The sequence below is a fragment of the Lissotriton helveticus genome, chromosome 8, assembly GCF_964261635.1.
Source record: "Lissotriton helveticus chromosome 8, aLisHel1.1, whole genome shotgun sequence".
Taxonomy (NCBI): Eukaryota; Metazoa; Chordata; class Amphibia; order Caudata; family Salamandridae; genus Lissotriton; species Lissotriton helveticus.
Window position 1 is genome coordinate 1401027191 of NC_136069.1, and position 20371 is coordinate 1401047561.

The window sequence follows — 20371 nt, forward strand, 5'->3', positions numbered from 1 at the left end:
GAATAACATTTATCCAATAACATGTATTTTTAAGTGACACAAAGCTAATTGAATCACAATACCATATATAAAGACTGTGACACTCTCCTAGCTCATTTAAAACACAATGGAAATGTAACCACTTACTCATTAGACGTTCTCAGTGAAGCAAAGCTGATGAAGAAATTATGGTATTAGGATGGTCAGGAAGAAAATGAAAGATATCTAATGCACTCAAAATATTGTGTAAAAAGTTAACAGCAGAGATAAATACAAGGATGACAACACAATGTAATGGCTCACTTAAAAAAGCAATTGTTCTGCTTCACTTGAATTCAGTTAAACTTTTTAAATAATATTGTAATGGTGTACATAAATGCATTACATCATGTAAATATGCAGCAAACTGTATTCACTGCCAGTGCTTTGAATACATACTTGTTATCTAAACATTACTGATACTTTTTCATTTTCCAAACATGATACTAAAGATAAAAATAATCTACAAGCTGTTTAAAGACTTTAATAAAAAATTAACTGCAGTCTTAATGTAAACAATTTACATATTTTCTCCATGTGAACATTAACGATGTTAGCTCATGTACTACTTATAAACATCACTGTAAACAGACTATAAATCATAAGACGTGAGTTAACAAATATGTGCAATATAATATAAATTGTCTTTTGTTTTATGTACACATTTTTTGCACCAGCAAAACAGTTATTGAAAACCTATATTAGTTGTTAAACTATATTAGAGATTCTACATTGTACTTGTAGTACCTTATATAATGTTTAACTCTGTAGGAGAAAAGATACTTGAAATAAAATGCTTCAGGATTCCACATTGTTCTGATTAACATTATAATGCAAAATACCAATAGCTCTCTAATTAAAATAACCTATCAAATTCTGCTTTTTTTTTATTCTTTACAGAAAGCAGTTTTAATCACCAATATATTACAAACAATTCACAAAAATTAATTTATAAACTGAATTTATGCCTGACTCTACATGCTTTCCTCCCCAGCTAACCTCAATATACTCCCATGATTTGGAGCACTGTACGGACATTTTAAAAAGAGGAAATGTCCAGCAATTCAAAATTAATACAATGTTGGCCTCCTCACGATTACAAGCAATATCTCTTTTCTTTCAAAAATTGTGCACTTTGTAGTCTGGAGCCGTGCGCCTATTCTTCTCATGCTGCTCCGTCTGTGGACTCAACAGCAAAACTGTTCATACATATGTAAATCCTGCATACATAACCTCAAGCAAATTAGCATGAGGCTTGGTGGTAAGTAGAGCGCCAAAATATGTTCACCTAATCAATGGAAACTAATGAAATCATATTTCTTAAACGGTCAGGCACATTTTTAAAACAAATAATAACGAAGGTACGACAAAGCCGCACATGCTAGAAAGATGCCTACCATGCCCTTTTTAAACAATGTGCATTTGGTGGATGTTAACAATGGATGACATACATTTTCTTTGGGTTTTCTTTCAAAGATAATGACAAGAGGTATACATCCAATTCCTTGCACTGCCACACTGACTGAAAAAATGCTTTACTAAGTCAATAACGGCCTGTTAATTGTTTCAACAAATTAAAGCACCACCTATGATGGTCTTTTGCAAAACATAAATAATGTACTTGTTTACTGAAATAAATTGAGTATTTTCATTATTTAAATGAGCAGGCAATCTTACGCATACTAACATGATGTGCAGATATCTATGCACGACTCAGCAAATGTTAATACTTCAACGCAGTAGTCTGATGCAAAAACAATAAACAAAGAAGATCACTAATGGTGATGGTATTATAAAACGACGTATGCATATTCCAATGCACAGCATTTTAACCTGCACTGCTGTCAGGGTCTTGCAGAACACTGTGCACAGTGCACCTATTCTGTCACTGCTGTGAAAAGCAGCTTACCGATTGGTCACTTTCTACATCACATAATGCTGACTGGTTATAAAGGACCTGTCTAGGAGAAACCCTGTAGTTGTTCCATTGTCTGGTAAAGTTGATATGGCTGCCTGATTTTTGCAGAGAGTTAGACAGATGAACTGCATACACTGTATAATTTTTTCTCTCCCTCTTCATGCTGGATTTTCCCTATGCCCCCATCTTATTCGATAACTCAAAATTAATGTTAATTATTATCGCTTGCCTGTAAAATAATGACTTGATCATGAATTGGTATGCGGTAACATTTTCCAATTGGGAGGCAAAATCATTTCGGGGGATTGGGAAAACAATTGAAGATCTGGAAATTCAAGGTAAACACATAAGATTTTTTTTCAATTTTAATTATCTAATGATATTTCTTTGCATATGAGAAAATGTTGTTTAAAAAAAATCAGTTCTCTAAAAAGCCGAAAAGATTGTAAGTAATTTGAAGTCTCTACGCCTAATTACCCTGCTTAGTTTTAGCGAATGGGCTTTTTGCAAATTTATTTTCTTTCTCTTTTCTTGTATTATAGACGGCTCTAATCGCGAAGTCTGGGCTTGTTGCCAATGACTGGTATTTCACGGCAGCGACCGCCTTACAGACAAGAGCTGTGGGAAGCAGGAGGGAAACTCTCCTAGGGTGCCAACGCCATGGAGACACAGCTGGGTTGAACAAGATTCACTTGAAGCGACAACAAGAGAGGGAGAATAGAGTCTGACTCGACCACTGCCCTGGCTGGCAGTTACTAAGAGAGCCAGCAGCCAATCGAGCCATGCTGCACTGCTCAAGACCAGCGTTGCATCTCAGCCAATCAGTGACATCATTGGTGAGAAACTCATTTACATCATGTTGTAATGAACGTTGTCTAACATATTTTTTTCCTACAGATTAGTTCCCACCATTAATTATTCTGCTTGCATAATTTGCAGTGCTCTGTGCAAATAGGCATATATGTTTTCAGCGATTGGGCTTAGGCGTTCCTTATCTATGGAGGTGAATGTTATATTAATGCTTTTGTTAGCACCTCATGTACTTAACAATCCTTGCCTTAGTTAATATACGCTTTGCATCATTATATATTTCATTGTCTGCATGAGATATTAGGCAGCATTGGATTATCTTTATAAATGTTGTGAATTTTTGCAATCGCGTGACCGCGGACTACCACAGAGAGCTTCAGAAAATAGGCATCTTTTACAAGAATTGTTATCCACGTAGCAGTTATAATTCTAAGGAATTCATTTCTTGCGACCGCTTTCTGGGCATTGTTTCTCCTGGCGGCTCACATGCGCCTCTGTCACAACCTATTGTGGTATGCCAATGTGATCTTTTATTCTTTTCAGGCAATATGCCATTTGATTAATAAATAGGACTGGGATTCACTCTGAATAAATATTCTGATCACCTCCCAGTTCCCATTGTGCACAATCCCCTTGATTTGCATCCATTTGCCAAAGGAATGGAACAAAAATAAAAGTAGGTACTACAGTTAAACTCATTGCACTGTGTATAGTTTTTGCGGATGCCGCAGTGGTTGCGCTCAACATTTTTCATTCAAAATGGAGAGCCATTGTCTTTGAATGTCAATTTTTTTTCGGAAAACTTTCGCAAAATAATAATAAATTAGAACGTATATAGTATTTGTTTTTATTACTGGAGTCTTTTTAAAATGATGCTGCAGTGTTTTCTTAACCTTTTTGTAAAACTACAAGATAGAACTGTATTCAAGTCTGTTCTAAACTTTTTTAGTAATTAATTGTGCAACTGGTGAAAACTAGGGTTATAAAATAAATGGGGGAAATCGCTGACAACAGTGTTGGGGTACGAAGACTCGTGTTCCGTGAGACCTGGTAAAAGTAGCTGAATTTAGACATGGGGAAATTGAGTGGTGGGTTTCATTTAAAAAAAAAGGAAGAAAAAACGATAAGTGAACAGTTTCAATCATTTTGCTTGAGTAGTAACAAAGTCATACATAGGGAGTTTATTCGAGATGAGACTTCGACATTGTTCTCCATTTGCTTTCTGAAAGTTCAGTGGCATAATCGACCGTGCAGTGGCTTTGAAAAGAACTGAGGGTTTCAGTGGAGACCCCCGGCTCTTTCGCATTCCGGCGTCGCTTCATCAGTATTCTCTGTTCGGCTGCTCGGCTGAAGCCACTGGCTCTCTCCCGCTGCAGATCCAGTCCTGTAATTGTAATCATGCGTAATAATATATTAGCCTAATGGGGCCCCTCTTTCAGGAGGAGAGTGGTTTTATACATTTGGCTATTAGAACAGACTTGGCTTTTTGCCAGTCCGTACCCATTATTCACACAAGCAATCACGAAAGACCTCTGGAAGAAAGAAAAAAAACATCTGCACGAATGCTGGTGCCAAAAAATATGCTCTCCTCGACATATTATAGCGGGGGGAGGGGCTCTTAAAAATGTAGTTCACTAAAAAGGACTGCAGTATATATTTTGACGTTTTATTGGATGTGCGATGAAAGAAAAGCGACTGGGAAAAAGCCATTCCGGACTGGAAGGGAAGGAAATTCTCTCCTCTTTTGTGTTCAGCTCGAGGCCAATCTTGCATGCCTCGAAATTGACTTATTATGTTGCAGTTTCCCAAACATTGAGCTTCGTGTTTTTAGTCTGGAACGACTGTTCGCTTTCAAAGCCCCACTCTGCGTAGGTTCCCTCGTGCCTGAAGAAACGTCCAGAACACTCTAGGCTCAGGCGGGAGCAGCCCCTGACTGACCTTCAACCCGCAAGCTAGCAGCGCCGGGATTTTGTTATTCGACTGCAGTGAATGCTGCATCTTGATTAGCCAGTAGGAGGCGCTGCTGCAGTGATAAGCAACAGGGTCCAGGCCACAGATTTTTTACTGAATGCCGCAGGGACAAATAATAAATATTTTTGACCCTTTCGCACCATAGAGTATTTAGCCAACATATAGAACCTTACATAGCTTAGTATCAACAAATCAGTTGACTTCGCACAGCATAAATACGAAGTAAACATCATGGACAATTAAAAACAAGCATTTGCAGTGCAATAGGTTTCTCATTGGTGAAAGCTAGAGCTCTTGATGTTGAAAATGACAATATTTTAAAATTTTGTTTTTTTGTATGCAGTGGAGTGATATTATTTTCATAGCGCTATCACCATTCGTATGACCTTGCGGTGCTGGAGAACCAGAAAATGGGAACTAGGTTAGCTGCTAGGGGAGACAAGAGTAATATGCTGGCTGCAAAAACGAGTTTTGGAGCTATTGGCATTGTAAATGGCAATGCCATATACGAAAAATTAAAAGGCTTTGTCATGTACAATATTAAAAGTAACAGCGCAGTTTCTGTGAAGTGGGTGCCACGCTCATTAAAGTTTTTAAAAAAAGAGCGCAGTGTCCCTGAAGCGGGCACCGCTCTCTGTATTACATTTTTTAAAATAATAAAATAAACCGAGTACGATGTCCCTGAAGCGTGCGCCGCGCTCGGCATTAAATGAACCCGTTCAGCGCGGTGCGAATTTTCGCGCTGTGCTGAACGTTCTTAAAAACGGGTGTGGTCATGACGGAACGGTTCCATCATGAGCACAGCTCAACCGACGCTCATGACGGAACCGCTCCGTCATGAGCACAGAAGGGGTTAAAAAACAATACAAAAAATAAACTGAGCAAGGTGTCCCTGAAGCGGGCGCCCCGCTCTGTATTAAAGTTTAAAATTTAAAAAAAACAGAAAATGAAATGCAACTTAGGTTAGGAAGCGGCCGCCAATACCGAAGCTGGCACCACGTGCATGCTGTGTCCCTTAATTAAGTAAATAGTTGTCGGAACTGGTAATGAAAGCTCCCGAGTTAGGACACAGTAAAAGATCGAGTCCTCATGGGTGATTACAAATGGAGACAAGGCAGTTACATGGAGGGACTAACAAGCATCATAATGAATCAGAAGCCAGCATTTACCAAGGACAATGACACCAGCCAATGAAAAGTATGGGCGGAGAGTGGGCGAGGCTAACACAGCATACTCTACTACTACCTGCCTCGCAGAGCGAGCAGCGCCAGATGTCTCCATATCCCCAGGGGCACCATGATACAGTTCTAGGTACTAGTTCAACAAGGCCTGGTTTCAAGCTGTGTTAGTCCATTTGAATCACTTGAAATAAGCCCAGACTACAACTCCCAGATGCACCAGGTTGTTTATGAAAGACTCATGACAGTAAAATGATGTTCCTGATGAGAGAGGGGTTCATCTGGAAACCTTTTTTTAGTTGTTATATTGTTAAAATAGGAGAGTCACTCCAAATATATTTTAAGTACAAAATGATTGTATAATCAGAATTGCAGTAGCGTATTCAATTCAAGTCCTGATTCATGACTCTTCCAAACAATGAATAAAGTCCATCCACATTGTTGGAGAATGTGTGGTAAAAGTGGTTCTTTATTAAATATTCTTATTAAATGATTCCAAAGTACAGCCAATGCGCTTCATTCCGAAACACAGAGCTTCCTCTGGGCGGCGGTGTATAGCTATTGCTTATAGTCACATATTGCAAGTGCATTATTCTTTCTCCCATAACAGCCCTGTTGTGATTATAGTGCATCTAATTTCTTCACTCCATGCTGTACTAAGTGTCATAGAAAGAGTTGGCATGGCACACTGAGCCACAAATACCCCAACAGAGTGAATGGACTCTACTAATTGTTTGGAAGACTCATGAATCACGACTTTGTTTGAATACACTACCACAATGTTGATTATGCAGTAATTTTGGACTTAGAAATATGTTTGAAGTGCCTCTCCCATTCTATAATATAACATTTTTGATTTCTTGAGGATCTGAAGGTTAACCAAGAGAGTAGGCACCCTTATTCAGACACTACATTGTGTGTGGCAGTAACTACAGCTGTCTAAGCTTTATACAAGCCGCCTATTTAGTGTCTAACATTATTTTACAAGTTCACTCTAATTAATGTCAACATAGCCAGGCCTATGCACAGGGGCCGAGCGTCCACTGGGGCAGCAGTTGCACTGTGCAGTGGTACCGGGGCCCAGAGACCCGAGGGGTCAGCTGAACATGGATTATTACTTTAATTTATGTGATTGGATGAGCCATTCATGGGAAAGTGTCACTGGCAGAGATAGAGTTCTTATGTCACCAAAGCCCATGCGTAAGTAGCTCGTCCATGCAACGGTTTCTCCTTGCATTTTGGGACATTAGTCCCATTTTACAACCGGATCGCTAGGGCTACAATTCCGATAAGACAAAGAGGAAACATGAACTGGATGAACTGGTCGCACCTGGACCCAGGACATTTTAGAGCTATCTGTTGGTAGAAATTAAATAAAAGACAAAGTTGGTTAATCTTGCCATTGTATTGCTGCATTTCTCCAGATGCTGGGCAGACAGTTTGGGGTTTCTATTTCCAAATCGCTTTTACCTGGTTTCTTATTCCTGTGGGTTCCTTTGAATAACATTTCTTCAGAAAATGCCAAAGGGCACATGTTTGTAAAGGCAAGTCCCAGAATTGGATGTATGCACGGTTGCCGCCTGGCATGGAATGGGTGCGGCGGTGCTGTGGCTGCCAAATGTATTTCGTTCCGTGGCGACAGAAAACTAATGCTTTGTTATGCAGGTCTATAATAAATGTCTCACCTGTTTTTGCCCTTTACGCCTAACAAATTTACCCCCCCCCCCAATGTTTTGTTTTTTCACAACTCTCTTAAAAAAACTGCAAAAAATAACTTGTGCAAACGTGTATGCCCTCTTGGGCAGCTGAGAAAGTGTTAACTGATGCTGAAAGCGCCTCTTAGTGCCCGCAGGTATGAATGTTCTTGTATCGAAATTATTAACCGCTTAGAAAAGAAACTGGAAGAGTCTCAGAATGAAAAGGAATGGTTTCCCATCGGTCCTGATGTCACACATTTCAACCTTTAAACAGCCAACGTGTTACATATACTCCAGAGTCACCTGCAGGTGATCGATTCTTGTGAAAAGGTATGTAAATTAGTACCCGGCAAGGGCATCCATTACAAAACCTGCACGTTTACTGCCCTTTGGGAGCGGGCGTGCACTCTATTCAACTCATAAAGCTGAGGCGGTACTCAGGCACTCGGCTAGCCTCTGGGAACAGGGAGGAAAGGGGCGACTCGAGGGGTCACACACAGTGCCTCGATGGCCCGCTTCTCGGAGCAGTGATTACTCTCTGTCCTGTGGTGCCCAGCCCCACCCTATCCTAATAAAAGCCTGCCCTCCGAGCCGTAGGCGCATCGAGATTGTTATTAAGTACACAGCTTGAAATTCAAACAAGCCGCCTTTTGAAGAACTTTTTCAGCAGAATACATCAGTGATCATGTGCGTGACTGAAGTCAGCAATGCCGTCGTGAGGTGGGAGGTGAATAGCAGGGCCTCTGGGGGTGGAGTCATAACAGAGACAGTGAGACCAAAGGGGGTGCACAAATCACAAGGAGCACCTTCCCGATCAGCCTGTCTCAGTGGAACACTACAGAGACGGTGACTTGCCAGCCGCAGATCGGTTCCTATGTGCTTCCGCCGATGACCATCAAACAGAGCTCAGGTTTCGACTATTATTTCTGTGCTATGTATTTACCGAACTTAGATTAACGAAAGGTCAATTTAAATTAAAAAAGATGTACTCAAAATTTGGAATGACAAAAGCGCTTCAGAAAGAAAGTTCACTCGAACAAAAACAAAGCTTAGCTCATAGGGATCACATTTTATCTTTTTTTAAAGAGAATAAAACAGTTAACAAGTTTAAAAGACACGCTCACAAAACAGCGCGCACCTTTGTGGTCCGTTAGCCAGGGGTTCCGAATTAGTTGCTTCCCTGTGAAATGGATCCAAAAACAGGAGAAGCCGGCGAGTGCTGCGCACGCGCGCCACAGGGAGACATGTGGTTTCAATTATCGCGCCCGTTGAAACCACATGACGGCCTGGTGTGCGTAATAGACACCAATAGGCCATGGGCGGAGCAACGCGACCGCCTTTGGCGTATAGCGTGCCGTCTTAGTGAAAACAACACACGCAAAGCCCAATCGCGTGGCACAAAAGGAGAAGCAAACGCATAAGCGTGTGCGATTCCTAGGTCACTCTATGAAACCCCGCTTTTCACCTACTAAATGTCTTGCATTGCGCGACAGTGCTGCGCACTGCAATGCTAGGCGCGAGACCGAAAAAGCGCACAGGTGTTATGTGATGTCACTCGAAATGCCAGGGTGGAAAAACATATAATTATGGGGTTATTAGAGTGAACTTCATGTTTTAGTTTTTTTTTACACATTCCAAAATATAACGTTTATTTTGGAGCGTTCAACCAAAGGGCAGGCATCCACGTGAATGATCTTGTGATGTAATCTGGGAGGAGCAAGGCTGAAAGATACATAGAGTGTTAACAAAACATCGTACAAGTTTAACTAATAAGTAGTTGGTGTCAGTGCCAGAGAGTCAAATTCACTTACCGAAGGAAACCAAAGACGGCCAGTAAGTACCATATTCTGTAGATGTCGAGAATGTTTAGCATCGATTATGAAATTGCAATTAAGCGCACAAGATCTGATTAATACAACTTTTTTGTGTCTGAAAGTAAAGCTTGCAGGTAGATTAAGTGAAAAACTGATCATGCAAAATGTGGCACTTTTGTCAAAATCTGCATATATTTGCATACTGCGATATCACTCACAAAGGGAAAATATCTGCAAATTATGCAGTTATTTCCACAGCTCTAAGTGATACCTTGCAGGTATTAGTAGGAGAGTTCACGCGTAAAAGGAAATCCACATGAAGTAAGGAGTATCGAATTATCACCTTGTGGGTATTCACAAACATTTGATGTTTGTTTCCATGTTTATTTGTGCTTCAAAAGTTAATTCTCAGGGTGTAATTGGTGCGCAAACTTTGGGGAAGTTCATGAAAGCACCCAATTTTTACAGTAAGTACTAGCAAAGCAAAGATTTCACTTGGAAAAAACTTTTTTTGTGAATGATAACCAATTTTCTAAACCTATGCATGCAGATTTTCCACACCAACCCCCACTTTTGATTTCCATCTGCAGACCATTAAAGAGTTCTGATATTGAACATGCTTTGACACAGATGTCTCCTGCATAGGAGACAGGTGTGTTAACCTGCCCTTAGTGCCTAACTGTGTGTATATTTGGTTTTCCTTCATTTTTAGGTCAAGCCCGGGCAGCACAAGCGCTGCTCTGTGAGGCATGCTGTATTCAGCACGGCATGCCATAGTGGCAGCCACATTTTTCAAAAACGATTTATCCACTTTTTGTTGTTGTTTACAAGCGTTCCATGCCACGCCTTCACGTTAATAGAGGCTGAGTCCCTTTCTTTAGTCGAGCCTCGTCTAAAGAGAGGGGCAGGGCCTCCATTAAAGTGAAACCGCAGCATGAGGCACTTTTACAAAAAAATGCATTTGTTTGTCAACTTAAAATGAAAATGCATGTGTTTGTCAAGTTGACAAGCAAATGTTTTTTTTGTAAAAGCGCCCTATATACCACGCTCCCACTTTAAATGGCTGCTGCAGCCCTTTCTTTAAACACGGCCCGTCTAAAGAAGGGGGTGCGTCATCTATTAACGTGAAAACACGACATGGGGCGCTTGTAAACAACAACACATATTTGCAATCCAATAGGTCTCGCATTAGCGAGAATTAAAGCTATTGTCCTTCACAATCCCAATAGCTCAAACTCTCATAAGTGCGAGACCTATTGCATTGCAAATGCTTGTTATTGTGGCCTGGCATCATACTAACCTAAAGTGTGTGCAGACGCCCTGACGTTACTTTGACTATGCGAGATCCAAGACCTGTCCTGTGATTTGGATGGGGTGTACCAGGTGAAATCTCTCAGTGTAAAGAGGACAACTGCCCCTGTACTGAGTATAGTAAATAAAGTGGTGGCAGCATTCCATGTTTTAAGAGTGATAGTGTGACGACCAGATCTTTTTCATTGAGACAGTGAGTGCAGCTGACTAGATCACCCATGTAAGGGTCCGCTATTATTTAAAGCTGGGAAACGTACGCTGACATCCAGTGTAAATGTCGAGTACATGTGTCGCATGCAGGACTATGTATGAGCATGAGTCTTAGTACTTAAACCAATGGGATCCAATTTTATTGTAGAACCAGGAGCAAGTAATTTATCACCCTCAACTGACAACTTAAGAATGATATGGAAAGGTATCGACAAAAGTAATGTGTTCTTGAATATGGTAACATCTTGTCGATACCTGTTTGCCGCCTATGGACCCCAAAAGAGCAAGAGACAATATCCTTTATGGGTTTAAAGAGATAAGCATGCCCCGTAATAATCGATGTCACTACTAAGAGAAGGAAATAAACTGCCAGATAGGCAAACTATTAATGGTCAGATTAAGTATAATATAGAAAGTGCATCAGGCACAAATACTAGTGTAAAATCTATTTTGTACAATTTGCTGGCGATAGTACAACTACTAATGACAATGCAGCTCTGTAAAACTATCTGTTATATAACATGACAATTATAGTACATGGCCACAGAACGATATGTTCCTCCTCTGCTGCATTTTGTAATACAATCAGAATTGTGTCTTATTTATAAAGCACCTAAAGAATGGTCTAAAGAGTTTGCTTCGATTGGGGAATTTTTGCCTACAGGAGGTGCAGGTGGGTAAGTTGTAGGAAGTGAGAGGTGCACACCCAAAATGAAGCCTTAGATACAAACCTGGAAATACATTGGGGCAGTTGAAAAGAGCAGTGTTAGGATAGAGTGCCTTCGCTAAGTTGACCCCCTCCCTCCAAGTTATTACAAACATTCCGATCCTGGATTTTTGTGTAACAGCCTAATACATTCTGGATGTTGTAGTCTTGGTTTGATTCCAGTACGAATTGCACTAACACACCAAAAATGAATGATTTGTAGGTGAAAATTCTTGTCTGGAAGCCATGTTCGTACTGCCCTGGAATGAGGTTGCTACCCTAGGCTTCCCTGAGCGTGCTGGTGCACCATACATCAGGTTCAGCTGCACACAGGCTGTCTCTCATTCAAAACTGCATCATGGAGTTACTTGGATATCAGCAGGATATGTGTTTTTACTTTATACATTAAAAGTTACCAATATCGACCTTCAGATTTAGTCATGTGGTGAGACATCTTGCATTTGCCATCAAAGATGCTTCAAAAACAGTTAATAAACTATGAAGTAAGAATAATATAAACCTGAAGATCAGCTGGTGAAATTTCCCTGGTTTGACAATAGCACAGGAAATCCTAAGTGTGAGGGGCTGCCCCAGAGAGTTAACAGGTATGAGATAGCGCTGCAAATTCTAAGACTAAGAGACAGATCGTACGACTAGGCAAGTTTGGAGAAACACTGAAAATTCTGAGATAAAGGCCTTGCATGTAAATTACCAAAATATCATGAAATTACCATGAAACCATCTAAATTTTGTGTTTCTGGATATTTAGACCACAATATTTTTGCAGGACAGAATTTCTCTAAGTGATATTCTGATATAAAGCCTATTACAATCTGAGCCCGTACTGAGGTTCAGCCTTTTTTTTTCAACCCAGTGTTTTATTCAGCCACATGTCTACACAATCAGGTCATGTAAAGGCAGCTTGTGGTCTAAGAAGCTGTAACAGACATTCCATTGCCAACTGCTGGGCATTGATTAAGCCATGGTAAAACTACCCTTTTCCAGTCAGAGTGCGTTGTATTAATGGGAAGGCATGCTGTAGTAATTCACATTCTATCCGAGCTCGGCGGAGATGGGTAGGTGATCCCACGCGGACACGGGCAGAGTGAGCCAAATCTGAAGGCTTACCCCGATGTACTGACCCGCCGACCACTCATGTGGTATTTAGCCCTTAACCCTTAGGCATAGGACTTTCCATTGAGGTAAACTGTATACCCATACCACACCATATACATGACACTAGCATGTTATTGAGTTAATTTTCTTCATTATTTTTCACGTTCTAAGGTCCTGATGAATCGCAGGATAGTAATCCATTTGCGAGAAACATGTTGACCACTTGTTGTTTTTCAGAGCTCCACATAGGTCACTCTACCTAACGAGGTGACACTGAGTGAGCTCGTTTTCACGATTTTAACTGCAATAGGGGGACCACCAGAATAAAATAGTTTCCGGTACCTCTTACTGCATTTTAACCTTCACCTTAGGCTCAGTTGCCTCCCCGCCCACACACCCACACTTCACCATAGGGCAGTTGGATACAAAAGATCTCCGCCAAAGTGCCCCTCTTTGAGGTGTGCCCGTCGGGGATTGCACCGCCCCCCCGACGAGGAGCAACCGCCGATGATGAAGCATGACATCCTTCGGGGTGTGTGAGGCAAATACATCCAACAAAAGGGATGCCCACAGGTGTTACATATACACCTCTGGTCACGCCAGCTTTTGCATAGTCCTCCTTAGTCTTCCTCTTCTCTTCCCACTCCTTGCAGGAACAGTTCAGCCCCCCGCTTTGTTAGTGTAGTAATTCACACCACATATACTCAATGCTTAATTTGAGCCAGTGGTTTCCGGTGCTTAGCAACGGCACTTTATTGTCTGCACCAGAGCTTTTGACAGTCTGCCTATTTTAGGTATGAGCATAACATCAGCTGTTTATTAATTCAATATACAGTAACATTGACTAATAGCTGCCCCCCAAGTCAATGATTTGGGGCGTGGAATAGTATGAATTGTCACACTTGCAAGAGAGTGATGGTAAATAGTTGTGTTGGTACTGTCATTGGCAGTGTTGGTGGGAGCAATGGATAATGCAAGCTGAAGTGGCCTCCTGACGATGGCCCTGGCACTTATTGTTTTCACAAATTAGCTCTGCATATACTTAAAACTCAACCTCCGCTGTAGATAACTCATGAAGCTGGAATACAGCAGAAGAAGCCAGACATTGCAATTGTTTGCTTCTAGTAATCATGTTCATGTCTAATTGCTGTTATTCATGTCTAATTGCTGTTATTTCTAAGTGCAGACATTTCTTGTAGTTAGAGAAACCGAACCACTTCACATGCACCAGTACCAACAGGCCTAGGACCACCACCCTTCTGCTGAGTGATTGTACTGCACCAAAAGGAGAACACTCAACTGTTTCCTCTAATTTGGACATATGTGGCCATACCCTGATCCTGTACACAACTGCACACAGAAGCAGAAGGGAAGCATGTAGTAGCTTTTAAGGGAATCTGCTGTCTGCAGCACATCTGCTATCACCCTAACTTAGTGAGATAGTACTTGAACTGCATCTACATAGAAAATGTTTTCTGCCCCAGGTTTCCATGCTATACTCCCTACAGGGTGTGTGTTGTAACTAAATGATATAGCACAATTTCAACCTTCATTCTGTGTCTGTGTACACTTGCGTACATGACCGTGAAACAGCTCCCATGTGAAGAGTCTCAATCAGTCAAATATTAATAGTAGCCATAATATTTTCCTGAAGATCTAAACTTAAACTGCAAAAACTAAAGTAAAAATAAATTAGAATGTTAACAAACAAGAAAGGAAAATGTTTCAAGTAAAAAAAACTCATGGGTGTTTCAGAAAAATGCCTTCTTCAGTCACTAAATAATATTAGGTCATTGGTACTGTACTTGAAAAGTCTCATTTATATTATCACTAGCTGTACCCGGCCACGCGTTGCTGTGGCTCAGTCTGGTTAAATGGAAGAGAAAGAAAAGAGTAAGCACACATTTCTAATATTTTGAATTTCACAATGCTTGTGGGTGTACAATATGTTTGTGTCCATCCTAATATATGTAGACTATTGTCTATATGCGTCCCTTGTATTTGTTACGCATCAACCAAATCGATAGGGTCTGTTCGGGTTGCAAAGTGAACCAACTCCTCCCCCCTCCCTCCACCCACTTCCCGGTCTGCCATCCTGACACCAACTGTCCATCCTAATATATGTAGACTATTGTCTATATGCGTCCCTTGTATTTGTTGCGCATCAACCAAATCGATCGGGTCTGTTCGGCCTTTCAATAAAAAACACCCGCGTATTGGACTTGCGCGTATTCGAATCCAATGTTGTGTATATATAAACACACGCTAATGTTGCAAAGTGAACCAACTCCTCCCCCCACCCTCCACCCACTTCCCGGTCTGCCATCCTAACACCAACTGTCCATCCTAATCCATTTAGACTAGTGTCTCTATGCGTCCTTTCTTAATGTTGCAAAGTGAACCAACTCCTCTCCCCTCCCTCCATCCACTTCCCAGTCTGCCATCCTTACACCAACTGTCCATCCTAATACATGTAGACTATTGCCTATATGAGTCCCTTGTATTTGTTGCGCAGCAACCAAATCGATAGGGTCTGTTTGGGTTGAAAAGTGAACCAACTCCTCCCCCCTCCCTCCACCCACTTCCCGGTCTGCCATCCTGACACCAACTGTCCATCCTAATATATGTAGACTATTCTCTATATGCGTCCCTTGTATTTGTTGCGCAGCAACCAAATCGATAGGGTCTGTTCGGCCTTTCGATTAAAAACACGCGCGTATTGGACACGCACATATTCGAAACCAAGATTGTGTATATATAAACACGCGCTAATGTTGCAAAGTGAACTAACTCCTCCCCCCTCCCTCCACCTGCTTCCCGGTCTGCCATCCTGACACTAACTGTCCATCCTAATATATGTAGGTTATTGTCTCTATGCGTCCTTTCTTAATGTTGCCAAGGGAATATATGTAGACTATTGTCTTTATGCGTCCTTTCTTAATGTTGCCAAGTGAACCAACTCCTCCCCCCTCCCTCCACTCACTTCCCGTTCTGCCATCCTGGCACCAACTGTCAATCCTAATATATGTAGACTAATGTCTCTATGCGTCTATTGTAGTTGTTGCGCAGCAACCCAATCAATAGGGTCTGTTCGTCCTTCAGATTAAAAAAATATATATACACGTGCTTATTCTAATTCAACGTTGTGTCAACATTTCTAATCAATCGGTGAAGATCTTTAGTAGATTTAAGATTTTTATCAAACGCACATTGACATTTGCATGTGTCTGTGCTTTCGATTAAAAACACGCGCGTATTCGACATTCGCGTATTCGAATCCAATGTTATGTATATAAAAACACTCGCGTATTCGAATGCAACGTTGTGTCAAAATTTCAAAGCAATCGGTGAAGAACTTTCGGAGATTTTAGATTTTGAACAAACGAAGTTACATTTTTATTTATATAGATAAACATTGGGGGGGGTACTCTTTAGTAATGAGACGCCTGTTGTTTCTGGATCTTCTATTGTGTTCTTTGAATCCTACACCATGAAATGATAAATGATGTAACATAAAGTATTCATTTATTTACTGACTGAGAATAATGTGCTGCTGCCACTTGAACAAAAAAAACAACATGGCTGGATAAAACAAGGACGTTGCACGAGACCTTCTTGAAATCCCAAACCCTTAAGCCTCGGACTCCCACTTTCTTCTGTCCACACCCCCCCCCATAACTCAACTACATCCCTCTATGGTGAATTTGGTACAACAAAATCCATTTACGCTTCCACTCTCCCACTGTTATAAATACATGAATATATAAGCGCCTTGAAATAGCCAGAAGATGACATTACTGGTACCACAAAAAAGCTCCTGAATTAAAGAATTAGGTCACCTGCTTTAACACCAAATGCTGTCTGGCAGAGTGTAGATTCGCAGGATACATCCTTTGTGTGGATTTAAGCCACATCTTTCCTTCCAGGCTGTCCATAGTCCATACGGGATCACATTCCCATACATGCAGCAAGTAACTAACTCTCTTGGGTAGAAAGCTGGTGGAACACCAATATATATAGATAGTGCCTTGTTCCCTCATCTGTCTCTCACTGGGTCTAAAATAGACTATTATCAGTCAGGTCCAGAGCAGTCTTTAGTTCATTGAAATTGCAGAGCTGGGAAGGTTTAGTATTCCATCATCCTTTGTACGGTTCGGTACTCTTGCTCAGAGGCGTAGCTTCGGGGTGGGGGGTGTTTGGGGTGTTACACCCCCGTCATAAATGTATTTTCCAACAAAAAGTTGGGTCCAGGTGCTTTCAGTCGCGTATGGGGATACACCTGTCAGATTTCACCAGGAATTTTTAGATTCATTCGGACAAAAACGCACACCCACTTTTTCCCTCTCTGTTTAGAAAGTCCTCAAAAATGATGGTTATTTTACTAAATATTGTGTTTTCTCTCCAATACTCCTACCAATCTGCATCTGCCCTTTAGGCTTGTCGTATTATTTATTTAAACATTATATGCCAGCCTGATTGTCGGAAAATCTGAAGCTCACAACCTCACAATCTTATTGACCAAGCTATGCCCCTGCTCTCACTGTATGACTCACGCTTAAAAGGTAAATTGGACCCGCTATTTTGTGTGCAATAAAACCTTTGCAATGATAGCTGTGACACACAGACCTCCTCTCCATCCTGGTTGATGGAAGATGCCATATGAGGAACCTGAGCAGGGTTAGAACAATGGTCTTGCTCGATCTCCTTTTCCTTGTTAAAGGACATGTATATCATGGTAAGAGAGTAGACACCATGGCATGCTTGGGGCGGGGGGACCCTGGAAGCATCCATGTGTTACTTTCATGTGTAAACCCGTCCCAGCCTACCCCAGGCATGCTTTTATGTCACTTGCTCTAGTTACAGTTTCATGTAGCGAGTTCGAGTAGACAAGGGTTTTAGTTTTTCTCCCGTTATGAATAAGGAAAATGCGGATGCCCTCTACCACTTTATCGCTCAACAAGTATAGAAAGCACCCACTGCTTTTCTGCCTTCTACGTATGACAACACCACCCACAAACCTTGCCCAGTGGCACTACTGTTTTAAATTTCAATTTAAATATTTGCAATGATGTTGAAACATTAATATATTTCTGATAGTTTCTGAAAGTGTTGTGGCACCTCTGTTGGCATCATCATGTGATCTGATGGGCAGATGGTTCTTTCTGGACATTTTTTTTATAATTTTAGAGTGATAGGTAAATAGGCATAAAGGACATAATGTGTTCTTTCTTGTGGGACAGCCATGAGTCCATCATCGTGTCTACTAATTTTATCTCTTGTTATTTTCGCATCACTCTAAACAGCACAGCACAGATACATAACAGATATTTCTATTATTTTGCAGATTGTACGCCTTATAGTCTGGCCATATATTGTAATAGTTTATTTTGAGAACTCAATGCCTCAGTGGATATAGATGATTCATTGTTGTAACACTTGCTTGGAAGTCACCATGAAAACAAAAGACAAGTGTAATTTAAGCAAAAGATTTGTCCTTGGAAAGCATATATATATAGTAGGAACTGACATAATACAAAAAGACATTCGCTAGAAGCAAGGTGCTCCCATAAATGTTACTAAGCATGTGGAATGCCTCAACCCCTTTTCTAATTAATGTTCTAACAAACCAATGTATTCTGTCTAACATCATTAGCAAATCACCAATGCTGGTCTGAATAGACCTCTCCACACCAATACAATCATTTAACTTGGTAGGGTGCATTTCACATCCTTAGTAGATTTTCTAGTTTGTAAGCAATGATCTCTTTAAGCAGCTAGAAGCTCAATTACTCAAATCTTATCAAACATTTGAATTTGACTCTCAACTGCAGGACAACTGTAACTCATACTGTTTCTATCTTTACAGTCCATAACCTTAGTTCAACATTTTAGATTTTGTTAAAAGAGTATGGGTTTGCAATTTGGACGTAGATGTAAGAAAATTAAAGAGAACATATCACAATATGATAATTCTTTTTTTCTTTTACATATCCTGTGTCCTTCTTCAGAACATTGTCAGTGCAAATGAAGTGAAGCTTGATCTCAAAGATCAAATTTCAGCCAAATAAAAATTCAACCAATGTGGCCAGTTAACCTACGTCTTTCTCATTGCTTGAAGCATACCCTTTTTGTAGGAAGAGGAGTGGGTTGAAGTACATGAATCATTTCATGCAGTATTTGTGAATCAAAGTATCGCACTGAGATTAGGTATAGCCTTGATTTGGATGAAATAATTATTTACTTTTTTTTTTTTTTACAAAGTAGCCAATATGGGACCCTGGAACACTGGAAATTCCCTGATGGCAAAAGTAACCCTGGGCGGAGTTACACTACGCGGAGCTACGCGAAGTGCAAAAAAAACTCTGTCGCGCTACGCGGAGCTCGGCAAGAGGCAAAGTATGGTAGAAAAATGATGTTCGCGGTGATTGCACAGTGCCGGATATTTGTCCACACTGTGCAATCATTGTGACAGCACCATGCACAGCGCAAGCTTACCTTTAATGCCACTCCAGTAGATGTTTACTCAAGCTGCAGCTTTCTCAAAGCAAACGGCAGGGCCGGACTGGCTACCAGGAAGTTTGGAACGCTGCTGAGCTGGGGGCTGATTATGTTCATGAAGACCTGCGTGTGCTAAACGAAATTCGTTTTGCTTTAATTATTTCGAAGCACACGCAGGCCTCCATGAACTAAATCAGCCCCCACCGCAGTGAAATCAACCCCCAGCTCGGCAGCATTCCAAACTGCCCGGTAGTCAGTCCGGCCCTGGCAAACGGGCAGTTTCTCAAAGCGAGCAGTCAAGAGCATACGCGACCACTCACAATGAGAAACCTGACCCCCAGCATTGAGAAATCTTGCCCGGAAGTTTATTTTCCACACTTGCGCTCACCAACTTGATGTTGGCAATCGTGAACGAGGAAAAATCTCGCTGGGAAGTGGATTTTCCTCACTCGCGCTCGCCAACTTGACTTTGGTGAACACGAGCGAGGAAAAAAACTCTGCTCTGCTGCACGAAGCCGAGTTTTTCTGAACTACGCGAGCTCCGCTTAATGCTGAGTGTGGGAAACTGCAAACTCCGCGAGCGGAGCGGAGTTCACTGCCCTGGGTTAGGCAAAAGACCTGAGTGACATAAATCCAACTAATTGTATTGCAAGCCCCTAAATAGTTACACCTTTCTTGCATACCAGAGATATGCTGCTGTCTCAGAGCACCGTATTCGATGATTTTGTGACCACAATTCCTTTAGTTTGCACCTTAACTGTCTGTCTAGAACTGCCCAAATAAGACAGAAGGTATCACCGTCCTTACCAGCCATTTTATTTTCATGTGCGTCAAATCATATTTTAGCAACGAATAGTAATACAGTTCTCTTTTATCTACATTTCTCCTTTAAAAGGCGAGCTAAATGCAAGCTAGAGAAAAGAATGTAATGGGAGAGGAGAAATCAAATAGGACCGTGCATTGCACTTTATTATTCCCTGCAAAATTTACTAATCATGAATCAAAAGATTGAAATGATAAGATAGCTCTGAAAATTATATTGAAGAGTAAGATTTACGGTTGAAGTATCTCTGTGGCTAGGTAAAACTTCATCACCAGAATTTTATTCTTTTTAATCAATCCAT